Source organism: Spermophilus citellus (assembly GCF_964194105.1).
Source record: "Spermophilus citellus genome assembly, chromosome: 6".
In the NCBI taxonomy this organism is placed as follows: domain Eukaryota; kingdom Metazoa; phylum Chordata; class Mammalia; order Rodentia; family Sciuridae; genus Spermophilus; species Spermophilus citellus.
Window position 1 is genome coordinate 29,802,218 of NC_138187.1, and position 13,207 is coordinate 29,815,424.

Below are 13,207 nucleotides of genomic sequence, written 5' to 3' on the forward strand. Positions count from 1 at the left end.
GCTGTCACCAAGAAGAGAAGAACCAGGACTCACCCCTACCCCATGGTAATGAGGTAGAATGTGCCATGACCTACCAGTGTGGTGTTAGCAGAGGTCTGCTAAAATAGACTTCAGTTTAAGATTCAGAGCCTCATAATAGCTAAAAATGTCTAGATTACAACAGAAAAGTAACTCATCTTACTGAGAATCAGAAAAATGAGAAAAGATAACATGTCAACCCTGAGATGATATGAGGTTGAGTTTATATGACAAGGACTCTGAAGCAGCCATCACAAAAAAAAAAAAAAAAGAGCTTCAGTGTACAATTATGAACGTCCTTGAAACAAATGAAAAATTAGGCTCAGCTAAGAAGTAGAAGGAATAAAGAAGAATCAGGGCTGGGGATGTGGCTCAAGTGGTAGGTGCTCGCCTGGCATGCGCGGGGCGCTGGATTCAATCCTCAGCACCACATAAAAATAAAATAACGATGTTGTGTCTACTGAAAACTAAAAAAATAATTATTAAAAAAATTCTCTCTCTTTAAAAAATAAGAATCAAATTTAAATCTTACAACTGAAAACAATACAATAATAAAAGTTTAAAACTCACCAATTTTACTCATTATTAACAGTACAGAGATGACAACAATAAGAATAATTGATGAAAACTACCCAAACTAAGCGATAGAAGGAAAATTGAAAAAAATTAACAGGACTTCAGGAGCCTGTGGAAGAAATTTTAAAAATGTAACATATCATTGGAGGAAGGGTAAAAGGAATGAATGTAGGGCTGAAAAAATATTCCATGAAGTAATACTTGAAACTTCTCCAAATTTGGCAGAAGCCAAAATCCTACAGATTCAATAAATGCAAAGGAATCTGTATCAAGTAATATCATAATCAAACTTCTGAAAACTAAAGCCAAAAAGTCTTGAAAGCAGCTAAGATGTTTCTTAAAATAATGTATCACCTCTAGACACGATATGAATAACAGCAGATCTCCCACCAGAAACCATGGAAGCCAGAGGTAAGTGGCACCATATTTGTTAGGTGCTGAAAGAAAAAATCTGCTAGTCCAGAATTCTATATCCAGCAAAAGTATCCTTCAGAAATGAAGAGGAAAATCAAGTCATTCTTGATGAAGGAAAACTAAGAAAATTTGTTACCAGCTGATATCCCCTAAGATGATAACTAAAGGAAATTCTTCAAACTGAAAGTAAATGATAAAAAGAGGAAACTTGAAACACTACGATGGAGAAAGAACAACTATAAAAAATTATGGGTCAAAAACTATCCTCTTGAGTTTTAAAAATGTTATGCTTAACAGTTGAACCAAAAAGTGTAGCATTGTCTGAGTGGTTCTCATTGTATGCGAAGGAATACAATTTTAAGGAATAAAATTTAAGATAATTTTAAAGTAGGAGGGAAAGAAAGTAGAGAACTAAATGGAGATACCATGGTAAAATGATGTCAGTTGTCTATTGTGGAGGAAAAAAACTATACAAAGAAATGCACTCAAAAACAGTATAAATAAACCAAACTGGGGTTATAAAAAACGGTCAAGTAACCTTCAGGAAAACATAGAAAGGAAAAAAAAAAAAACAGACTAAACAAAACATCTTTTAAATGATAGACTTAAGTGCTACTATATCACAATTATATTAAACATAAGTGGTATAAACACACCAATTAAAAGACAAATATTTCTTTGACAGAGTGGCCTTAAAAACATGACACAACTTTATGCTCTATATAAGAAACTTACTTCAAATATAAAAATCTATGTAAGCTGAAAGTAAAAGGAGGCAAAAAAAATTTACCATGCAGATGTTAATCTAAAGAAAGCAGGAGTGGCTACATTAATAGCAGATGAAGTCAGAGCAAAGAAAATTACTGGGGACAAAGAGGAACATTATATACTGATAAAGGGTTCAATCTGCTGGGTGTGGTGGTGCACACCTGTAATCCCAGCACCCCAGGAAGCTGAGGCAGGAGGATCCTGAGTTCAAAGCCAGCCTCAGCAACAGAGAAGCACTAAACAACTCAATGAGACCCTGTCTCTAAATAAAATACAAAATAGGGCTGGGAGTATGGCTCAGTGGTCAAGTGCCCTGAGTTCAATCCCTGCTACCCACTCCCCCCACCCAAAAAAAAAAAAGGTTCAATCCACAAAAAAGACATTACAATCCTAAATGTATATGCACCAGGTAAGGGAACTCCAAAGTACAGGAGAAATAGAGGAGTCCACAATTATAGTTAGAGACTTTAACATCATTCTCTCAACAACAGGTACTAATCCTAAAATCATCAAGGATATAGAAGAACTGAATACAACCAACCAACAGGACCTGAAGAACAAGCCTTTCAACAACAGCAAAACAGTCGTTCTTCCTGAATGCCCACAGGACACTCACCAAGATACACCACATCCTAGGTCATAAAACAAACCTCAACAAATTCAAAAGAATTGAAATGGAAAAGAGTGATCTCTGGCCATAATGGAATCAAAATAGAAAACAGCAGGAAGATCTCCAAACACATGGACCTTGAGCAAAATCCTTCTGAATGTCTCAAGGAAAATTTAAGAACCACATTAAACTGACTAATAAATAAAAATAAAAATTTAGCATATCAAAATTTATAGATCACAGCTAAACGGTCTGAAAAGTAAACCTAAAACAGAGAGAGAAAAAGAACCACAAAAATTAATAAAATGAAAAACAAAAACAAAGTCAATGAAACAAAAAATGGTTCTCATTGAAAGATCAGTAATATCAATAAACCTTTAGCAAGATGGATAAAAGAATTGCCTGGGGTTGTGGCTCAGCAGTAGAGTGCTCACCTGGCAGGTGTGAGGCACTGAGTTCCATCCTCAGCACCACATAAAAATAAATAAGGGCTTGGGTTTTGGCTCAGTGGTAGAGCACTTTCCTAGCATGCATGAGACACTGGGTTTGATCCTCAGCACCACATAAATGTAAAATAGAGATATCGTATCCACCTAAAACTAAAAAATATTTAAAATAAATAAATAATAAAATAAAGGCATTGTATTCAACTACAACTAAAAAAATTTTTAAAAAATATGGATAGGGGCTGGGGATGTGGCTCAAGCGGTAGCGCGCTCACCTGGCATGCGTGCGGCCCGGGTTCGATCCTCAGCACCACATACCAACAAAGATGTTGTGTTCGCCGAGAACTAAAAAAATAAAAATAAATAAATATTAAAAATTCTCGGGGCTGGAGATGTGCTTAAGCGGTTGTGCGCTCGCCTGGCATGCGTGCGGTCCGGGTTCGATCCTCAGCACCACATACCAACAAAGATGTTGTGTCCGCCGAGAACTAAAAAATAAACATTAAAAATTCTCTCTCTCCTCTCTCACTCTCTCTAAAAAAAAAAAAAAAAAAAAAAAAAAAAAAAATTCTCTCTCTCCTCTCTCACTCTCTTAAAAAATATGGATAAAAGAGGAAAACAGAAATTACAATATCAAGAATAATATTGAAGGGCTGAGATTGTGGCTTAGTGGTAGAGCACTCGCCTAGCACGTGTGAGGCACGGGTTCAATCCTCAGCACTACATAAAAATTAAAAAAAAAAAATAGAGGTTATTGTGTCCATCTACAACTAAAATATTTAAAATATCTTTTTTAAAAGAATAACATTGGGCCAGGTGTAGTGGCACATGTGTGCGCCTGCTAATCTCAGTGACTCAGGAGACTAAGGCAAGAGGATCACAAGTTCAAAATAACCTCAGCAGTTTAGCGAGGCCCCAAGCAACTTAGCAAGACTCTGTCTCAAAACAAAAAAATAGGAAGGGGCTGAGAATGTGGCTTAGTGGATAAGTGCCCATGGGTTCAATCCCCAATGCCAATTTAAAAACAAATAAAAAAAACAACACAGAATGACATCTAGTTATCATTAGACTCTCCAGACTTTAAAAGGGTAATAGAGGAATACAATTAAAAACAATCTTACCCAAATTCAAAAACTTGGATGAACTGTAATTGGATGAACTGTAACCAGTTTCTTAAAATCCACAGAACTCCCTCAATATGAAATATATAATTGGAAAAAGTAATGATTTAAAAAATTAAATTCTTATTTTCTTAAAAATGAGCTTTCTGTCTTAGTTGCCCCCACAACTAGTTAGGTGATTCACAAGAAAGACCCACCTGACTCTACAGAAAGTTATATTCTAGGTTAAGGTTTTTTAACAGCAAAAGGACACAATACAGGAACAGCAGGAAACAGATATAAATAGACGAGGGTCAGACGGGTCAAATGTACATTCTTATCCTCTCGCTGCAGGGACAGCACAGGCATTCTTTTCCAGGGACAAACTGTAGGGACACGTGTGAAATGTCCTCATCCAGGAAATTCCACTTGAGTCCTAGAGTCAGGAGTTGATCACACACCTGCCATGTGACCAGCCCAGCCTCAAACCAAGCACTAGGTAGGCACCAAGAATCTTTTGTTTGCTTTAAACATCCCAACAGCCTGGTTCATCTGGATGCCCTGATTGGAGCACAGAGAATAATATATTACCCAGTAGCTACATGAGTCTTCCTAGTTTAGTTTTCAGAATTCGACCAAGGGTCATCACCATGGCTACAGAGATAAGTGAAACAGATTTCATGTAGTAACTCCTGCCTCACACTCTCCAAAAGGAACTCTCTAGACTTAGTTTCACTGGAGAATTCTACTCATATTTTCACAAAATATTAAGACCAAGCTTACAGAATCTCTAGAAAATAGAAGGAGTACCTCTGAGGAACTTAGGAGGTCAGTTTTGCTGTGACATTAAAGCCAGACAAAGGCTGGAGGCCAATATCACTCATAGCTCTAGGAATATATTTTTTTCAGGTGCTGGGGACCAAACCCAAGGACCTTATTTTGGTTTAGATACTGGGTGTCCATCTAAAGCTCATGTGTGAAATAAGTGGGTTACGAGAGCCTTAATCCCATCAGTAAATTAATTCCCTAAATGAGATTAATTAAGTGGTAATTGAAGGTAGGGTGTGGCTTGAGGAGGTGGGTCATGGGGACGTGCCTTGGAGATACATCTTGTCCCTAGTGAGTGGAGTGTGTCTGTCTGTCTGTCTGTCTCTCTCTCTCTCCATACTCCCATCTGTTTTCTTCTGCCACACACTTCCGCCATGATGTCCTGCCTCTCCTCAAGCCCCAAGAAATGGAGTCAGCCATCTTTATGAGTTGCTTATTTATTTATTTTTAATGGACACATTATAGTTCGTACAGTTGGAATGCATCGTGGGTGTATTCATACATGCAATTAGCAGAATTTTGTCCACTTAAGATTTGCTCTTTTTATAACAACTAACTCAGGAGTCCCATGAAAACTGCCTTTTAATCTCTCCCAAGGGCAGAGCCCTAGGCTCCCCGACTTAAGGGCCCCCCACCTCTGCACCACCACACAGAGGACTGAGCCTCCAACCCACCCAGCCAGAGTGGAGCGCCGTACTTGCTTTCCTGAGCCATTTCCCCTTGGGGCACAGGGGAGAGGCCAGTCTTCCTCTCTGGTTGACAGACTCATGCTTAATGTACAATGCGGGTATATGGCAGGTCTTGAATAAAGGTTAATTTGTACATTGGATTCCTGGTTTTGTTTTGCTGTGACACACGACTAAATCATTCAGGGTCACCCCAGGTGAATTTGGGGTTGACACGAAATAATGACACACAGATACAGAAAGTACCTTTCTCTCAGGGTCTAGTGACAGCTCCTCAGTCTCAGCTCCCACGAGGGAAGCCAGAGAGGCAGACAAGAGAGAGAGAGAAGACGTTCTGAAGCCCTATTTATTGAGGGGAGTCATTTGAGAAAGTTCCACCCAAATGAGGCAAGGGGTCAGTAGATTGAGTGACATCTTGGCGAGCCACACCCATCTCAGGTGCTGTGTGGGATCAAAGGCAAAGTGAGTGAGAAGGACACATGGGGACACAGCCAGACCCAGCAGCAACCTCAGTCCAGTCTGCCCAGTCCTCCATGCACTCCAAAAGCTCACAGCTCCTGCATACTGGCTGACCCAAGACATTGGTTATTTATTAGCTTGTGTAAACTTAAAATTATTTCACCTCTTGGGTGAAATTTTATAGTTCATTAGAGTTACACAGGCTCATCTGAACCATTTCCTTATATATAAACCAGGTATAATAATTGCTATTATGGAGAATTATTGTGAGACTGAAGGGAGAATTTATGTTATACCTGCATACAGTAAGTGCTAAATAAGTGGAACTTTTGCACAGAAAGGCCGGCTTCTCTGCTCTGCTCTTCGGACTAAACATCTTTTTTATCAGGGACTTGGTTCTAGCTCTGTGAAGCTGCAGGTATATGACCAGAAAAAGATCCTGGATCTTCCTGAGGGGTCAGCAGGGTTGGCTATCAGAGCTGAGTGGGTGTGGGGCAACCCAGGCCTGGCCAGAGAAGGGAAGGCGAGTGGGTGAGGGATAGGTCTGAGTCCAGCCTCTCCCTGAGCTGGAGGACCACCATCCACTTGCTTCTGAAGGGCAAAGTGCATGGAAGCTCAGCTCCGTGCCCACCTCCGACTTCTCTGCAGACTCCCCAGCCCCCCACCACCAGAATGCCAAGTATGTCCCCAGATTAGAGAACAAGTAGAGAACAAGTCAAGCCCTACTCAGAGCCTCGGTGATCACAGCTCTGGGGAGCTCAGCCTCAGATCTGAAAGGCTGTGTCTGCATGCCGCACCCACAGTGAATGGGGCCAGGAAACACAAGGTTCGCCTGGGAGTCAGATCCAGAAAGCTCTGGAATAGGAAAGATGACACCAGGACTTCATAAAGATGTCCCTGTATGGCTGGTACAGTGGCACACGCCTGTAATCTCAGCTGCTCAGGAGGCTGAGGCAGGAGGATCACAAGTTCAAAGCCAGCCTCAGCAAAAATGAGGTGCTAAGCAACCCAGTGAGACCCTGTCTCTGAATAAAAATACAAAAGAGTCCCTGTATAGTTATAAAAAGATATGAGCTGCCTGACTTTTGCATGTCACTTTAGTTTGTTAGAGCCACCGTGACAAAGGAACACAGACTGGCTGACTTCAACAGAAATTTATTTCCTCAAAGTTCTAGAGGCTGGGAGCCACAGATCAAGGTATTGGCAATATTGGTTCCTGGTGAGGCCTCTCCCTGTCTTGGTCAAGGCCATCTTCTCCCTCTGCCCACAGGGCCTTGCCTCTGTGTGTCTGTCCTGATATCTCCTCTTTTTAAGGATACCAGTCTTCTTATGAGACCCACTCTAATGACCTAATTTTAACATAATTTCCTCTTTGAAGACTCTGTTTCTAATAGAGTCTATTCTGAGGTTCTGGGGGTTAGGAGTTCAACCTCTGATGTGGCAGGTGGTGGGACACGACTCAACCCATCCCATACTAGAGCTCAGGCTTCTTTGTTCACTGTTGAATAAAAACCTTCCAAATATATAAAACTTAACTTCTCTAAGGGAGAGATTTCTTCACCCTTTTCCTCTGCTTTCATCCTATTTCAGCTGTTCAATCAACAAAAGTCTCACATTTTTAAAATACCTTAACAATTTTGACATTTGGAAGGGTTCAATGCCTTAGCGAGCTCTCAGATTTGCCCAGCTTGATAGGATCTTGTTTTTCAGAGAAAAGCAGCCTCCTTGGCTCTTAGTCACAGCTGGCCTTCCGGCACATCCTTTCTAGCATTTGAATACTTCCAAGTGGTGGGAGGGGATGTCTTTTATATACTGGGACATTTTGAGTGATCTCGTTCTAAAGACATTCCTCTTTACAAATGACTAAGCTACCTGACTTTTTTTTCTTCCAGAAATAGATGATGTTGCATCAAAATTACATTCCAAAAAAAGTTGATCTGCCACATATCAAGAAAGGTGATGGTGCCTAGGGAAATGGCTGTGGACTGAGAGTCAGAGACCTAGGAGGGCTTCCTTATTGGCTAGTAAAACTTGAGAGAATTACCTAACCATTTGATCATGTTGTGTCCTTTGAAAAATGAGAAGCTGAATTAAGGAAGGACCTTTGATCACTTCCTGCTATAAAATTCTAAGATTTTAAAATAAAACACACAACTTTCATTACACGGGCATCTTCCTAACTTATACACCCAGTGAAGAGTATTCCATTAAACTCTGAACTCAATTCAAGCAAAATTGCCCAGCCAATACCCATCTGAAGTAATCCCTAATGATGTAAAATTGCAGCCCATGGAAATGACCAGATTCACAGGGCATGAATGAGCTCCAGTGGTGTCAGACTTAGCAGATACAGTTGAACCACAAGACTTCCTCTTGGATTTGTCTTATTCTATTTTGTGTTGCTGTAAGATACCTGAGGCTCAGTATTTTATAAAGTAAAAGAGGTTTATTGAGCTCACAGTCTTGGTGAGGGTCTTCTGATATGGCGATGGTATCACATGACAGGTATTTGGGTCACATGTCAAGAGAGTGGGGAGGGGCCACTATCTTGTAATAATAACCCTCTCTCAAGGGAACTAACCCACTATTGCAAGACTTAACTGCCTCTGCCAGACTATCATTCACGTCAGGTTGATGAAGGTGACTTAGGAACAAAGCACCAAGCAGCCCACACTTGAAGCCAGTGAAAGAAACACCAATCAGGCACCAAGGAACCACCTGTCAATCAGAGGAGTCTCCTGGCCAATCCTGGATCTTAGCCAGCACCCCCCACCACCAACAACAACTCCAGTGGGACAAGTGACTCTAAAAACCCCTTTTCTTGTCCCAATCCCTCCCTTCCTGCCCTAAGCCCAATAAAAATTCCAGTCTGGTCAAGTCCCCAAGCGGTTTCTTCTCAGACCCTCTTCTTATTCTCTCAATAAAGCCTTTCAGCAGCCTTTTTAAATCTGCCTCTTTTTGGTGGCTGCCATTGCCTGACCTACAGTTCATCCCTTTACAAAGGTGCTCTTGACCCAGACACCTCCCACCAGGCCCCACCTTTAAGAGTTCCACACCTTTCAGGGCAGCTCCACGGAGAACCAGCACATGGACCTCTGGGGGACAAATTAAATGTGAGCCACAACAGTATTCAAGACACATTCTTCTGACCTGTCCCTCAAGCTTCTTCAATATCCTATGGAATTCTGAACCTGCAAAGTTCCATGTTCTCCTGTATTTATCACTTCTTAGATTTCATCAGTACGTATTAAAGATGCCCTGGTATGGAAGAAACCCTCCTACAAGTCGAAATATGAGACCAGGTATGAAATGGCATTCCAAAATGACAGGGACTAAGAGACTCTGAGAGGCAGAAGATAACAAGGCACACTCAAAATCTTAGTCCTTGAAACTAATCTTTGATACAAATGCTCTGATGCTTAATAAACTTCTAGTGTCCCCAGAAAACTTCTCCAAACTCATTTCTTCACTATGGATTCTCTGGTAGCTAGTAAGAGGTGAGCTTGAGCTTGAGAGTTGAAAGTTCTTTCACATTCTTCACATTCCTAAGGGTTTTTTCCAATATGAATTCTCAGATGATGGATCAGGCTGGATCATCAACTGGAGACTTTTCTGCATGCCTTTTACATATAAGTTTTCTTCTTCAGTAGGAAATTTTTTAAAAAAAATTTTTAGTTGTCAATGGAGTTTTATTTTATTTATTGATATGTGGTGCTGAGAATCAAACCCAGAGCCTCACACATGCTAGGCAAGCGTTCTACCACTGAGCCACAACCCCAGTCCCAGTAGAAACTTTTTAATGATGAGAGAGGGCTAAACTTTCTCCAAACCATTTCCTGCATGCTTTGCAGCAATATTTTTTGGGGGTCCCCAAGTATTAAACTCAAGGACACTTGACCACTGAGCCACATCCCCAGCCCTATTTTGTGTTTTATTTAGAAACAGGGTTTTATTGAGTTGCTTAGTGCCTTACAGTTGCTGAGGCTGACTTGAACTCACAATTCTCCTGTCTCAGCCTCCCAAGCTGCTGGGATTGCAGGCAAGGACCACCGGGCCCGGCTATTGCACTAATTTTTTTTTCCAGTATAAATTATTTGGTGCTGAGTAAGTTTTATGCTTTCTCAGAATGTATTTCCGCAGAGGCTACATCTGTGTGGTTTCTCTCCTGTATGCGTGACCATAAGTTGCTCCAGATCTAAGCACCAGGTGGACTCCTCCAACAAACATCATACCCACAGGGCCTCTCCCCACCGTGAATTCTCTGGTTCCTTAGTAGCCATGGTAGTCAGCTTTTTGTTGCTGTGATCAAAATACCTGACAAGAACAATATAGAGGAAGGGAAGCTTATTGGGAGCTCACAGCTTCAGAGGTTTTGTCCAGGATTGTCAGGTTCTATTGCTCGGGGGGGCCCACGGTGAGGCAGAAGATCATGACGGAAGGACACGGTGGAGGAAAGCTGCTCAACTGAGCTGGGAAGCAGAGAGAAAGGGAGGAGCCATGGATAAAATATGATCCCCAAGGACACAGGCACGTGCCAGTGATCTACTTTCTCTAACCACACCCCTCCTGTCTGCTGTCACCACCCAGTAGTCCATTCAAATTGTTAATCCATAAATGGATTAATCCACCGATGAGGTTACAACTCTTATAATCTAATCACTTCACCTCTGAACACTCACCTGACACATGAGCTCTTTGGAGAACCTTAAAGATCCAAACCATAACAAGTTCTGCCAGAGGATTTCTTCACCTCTTTTACAGTCATCTGGTTTTTCTCTAGTGTAAATCCCTTGATTAATGTTGAAAAAAGTATAAAAATTAAATGAAAGATTTCCTGTATTCAAATGTTATCTCTCTGATATGATATACTGAATGAGTTTTTATTTCCTTGAAAGTTCTTCCACACTGATCACATTCTTATGTGAATTATATAATGTCGTTCAAAGTTTGGACTCTGGTTAAAGGTTTTCCCACGTTTATCACCTCCATAGAATTTTGCTACCTCAAACATTCCTATGTCTGATAGGATCTTAGTTTCCCTGAACTGCTTTCCCACATTCCTTACATTCACATGGCTTTGCTCTGATGTGGATTCTCTGTTGTATAAGATGTAAAAGTTTTCCCATGCTCATTACATTCAAGGATTTTTAATATCCAGCATGAATCCTATGTTGTATTCTGAATGCAGCTAAATACCTGGGGTTTTTCCTTTTCCATAAAAACTGTCTGATGTATAATAATCATTGAACTCAGACTGCAATTTCTCCCACAAAATTTCTCCAATGCTGCTCCAAATTGTTTCTCCAATCACAGACATGCCCAGACTCAGCCATGGCTGTGTGGACAACATCCCAGAAACATCATCTCAATGCAGGAATGGGTGATTTCACTTCTGTAAGAAACACAAGTCAGCATCTGGTTCTCACTTCCACTCTCACATGCAGAAAAATGTAAATATCATCAAGGCCTGTTTGTTTAAATCAGCTTGTCGTCACTGTGACCAAAAGACCTGACAAGAACAATGTAAAGGAGGAAAATTTATTTTGGCTCGCAGTTTCAGAGGTTTAGTTCACAGACAGCTGACTCCATAGCTCTGGGCCCAAGGTAATGCAGAACATTATGGAAGGATATGGTGGGGAAAAGCAGCTCAGGACATGGTAATAGGAAGCAGAGAGAGCTCGCTTACCAGGAACCAAAACATGAACCCTAAAGGAATGCGCCAATGACCTACCTCCTCCAGCCACACTCTATGTGTCTACCTACAGTTGCCACCCAGTTAAGCCATTGCAATGGATTAATCCACTGATTAAGTTCCAACTCATAATCTAACCATTGCACCTCTGAACATTCTTGCATTGTCTCACTCAAGAGGTTTTGGGAGACACTTCATAGTCAAACCATAACACCATTCAAGGAAAAGGAAAAATACTGATTAGATATCCATGGAGTTTTAGATACAAGCTTAACTGTTTTTGTGTGTCAATGTAGTAAGTATTCATCTCTGATATTTAAGCAACTTTACTCAGAGTGAACAACAGAAAATATTTATGAGTTGAACATAAAGAGATGAAAGGACATCCTTTTGTGAAAATAGCAACAAATTTTCTAGTTGACAAATATGCTTGACGTGGATATTCTTGTGGTGGTGCTATGCTTATTTTACTGTGCACCTGTTTATCGATGGCATCTAGTTAGGGCTTTCTTCAGGATGACTTTGAAACAACTGACTAAAATTGGCTGCCTCAGATACTTAGGAACTTGGAGTGAGGACACTATGAAAAAAAAAAAAGTGGGGGCTGGGGATGTGGCTCAAGTGGTAGCACGCTTGCCTGGTATGCGTGCGGCCCGGGTTCGATCCTCAGCACCACATACCAACAAAGATGTTGTGTCCGCCAAAAACTAAAAAATAAATATTAAAATTCTCTCTCTCTCTCTCTCTCTCTCTCTCTCTCTCTCTCTCTCAAAAAAAAAAAAAAAAGAAAAGAAAAAGAAAAAGAAAAAAAAGTGGGAGAGGACCAGTGGAAGTTATAGAATAGCTACACAGAAGTGCTTTAGGGATGGGGATCTGGTTGGAAGTGGGTGACGCTGGCTAGGTTGTGTATCTTGGAGCCTTGTCTGCGTGCTGCATTTCAAATTTTAAGAAGACTATCATGTGATTTCTTAGGGTGGTTTGGGGGAGGGAGGCTAAGGGAGAGGCCATTCCCGATGCTGCCACATTCTGCATCATCACAATGATAATTTAAATTCTGGTCCAGAAGCAAAACATTCAATAAGAGTACTTTTTCCTTTCTTATAAAAGCAAAGTAGGGGAATTAATTTAGTATTATTAGTAGCTTTAGACATTCAAAACTATACATAAAGCCACAAAATCTGTCAATGATACCATCAAAGACAATGAACATAATTGGATCTTCACTATTAGCTTATAGATTTCTTTCTGCCCTGTAGATCTTTTGGAGGCAGATAGCAAGAATGCTGTCCTTAACTGAGCTAAGTCAACCCTAGACTTATTTTTTTCTGCCAATAATCAGCACATATTGAAAAAATTTTAGCTGAATAAATAGGTGAACGAGTGAGTGAATACACTGCTCTCTCTTGTGTGGCTTATATTCACACTTGGTAAAAACATTGCTGAATTTGTTGGAGTTTAAGGGGGGAAAGTGAGAAACAAAATAAAATGGGCTGGGCTAACAGCTATTTGAGTTCCAGCCACTCAGGCTCAGGGGCAGCAATGGAAGGAATCACCTCTTTTACCCACCCTGCTCAGGAAAGCACCCCTTTATTAGCACTTGACCACAAGAA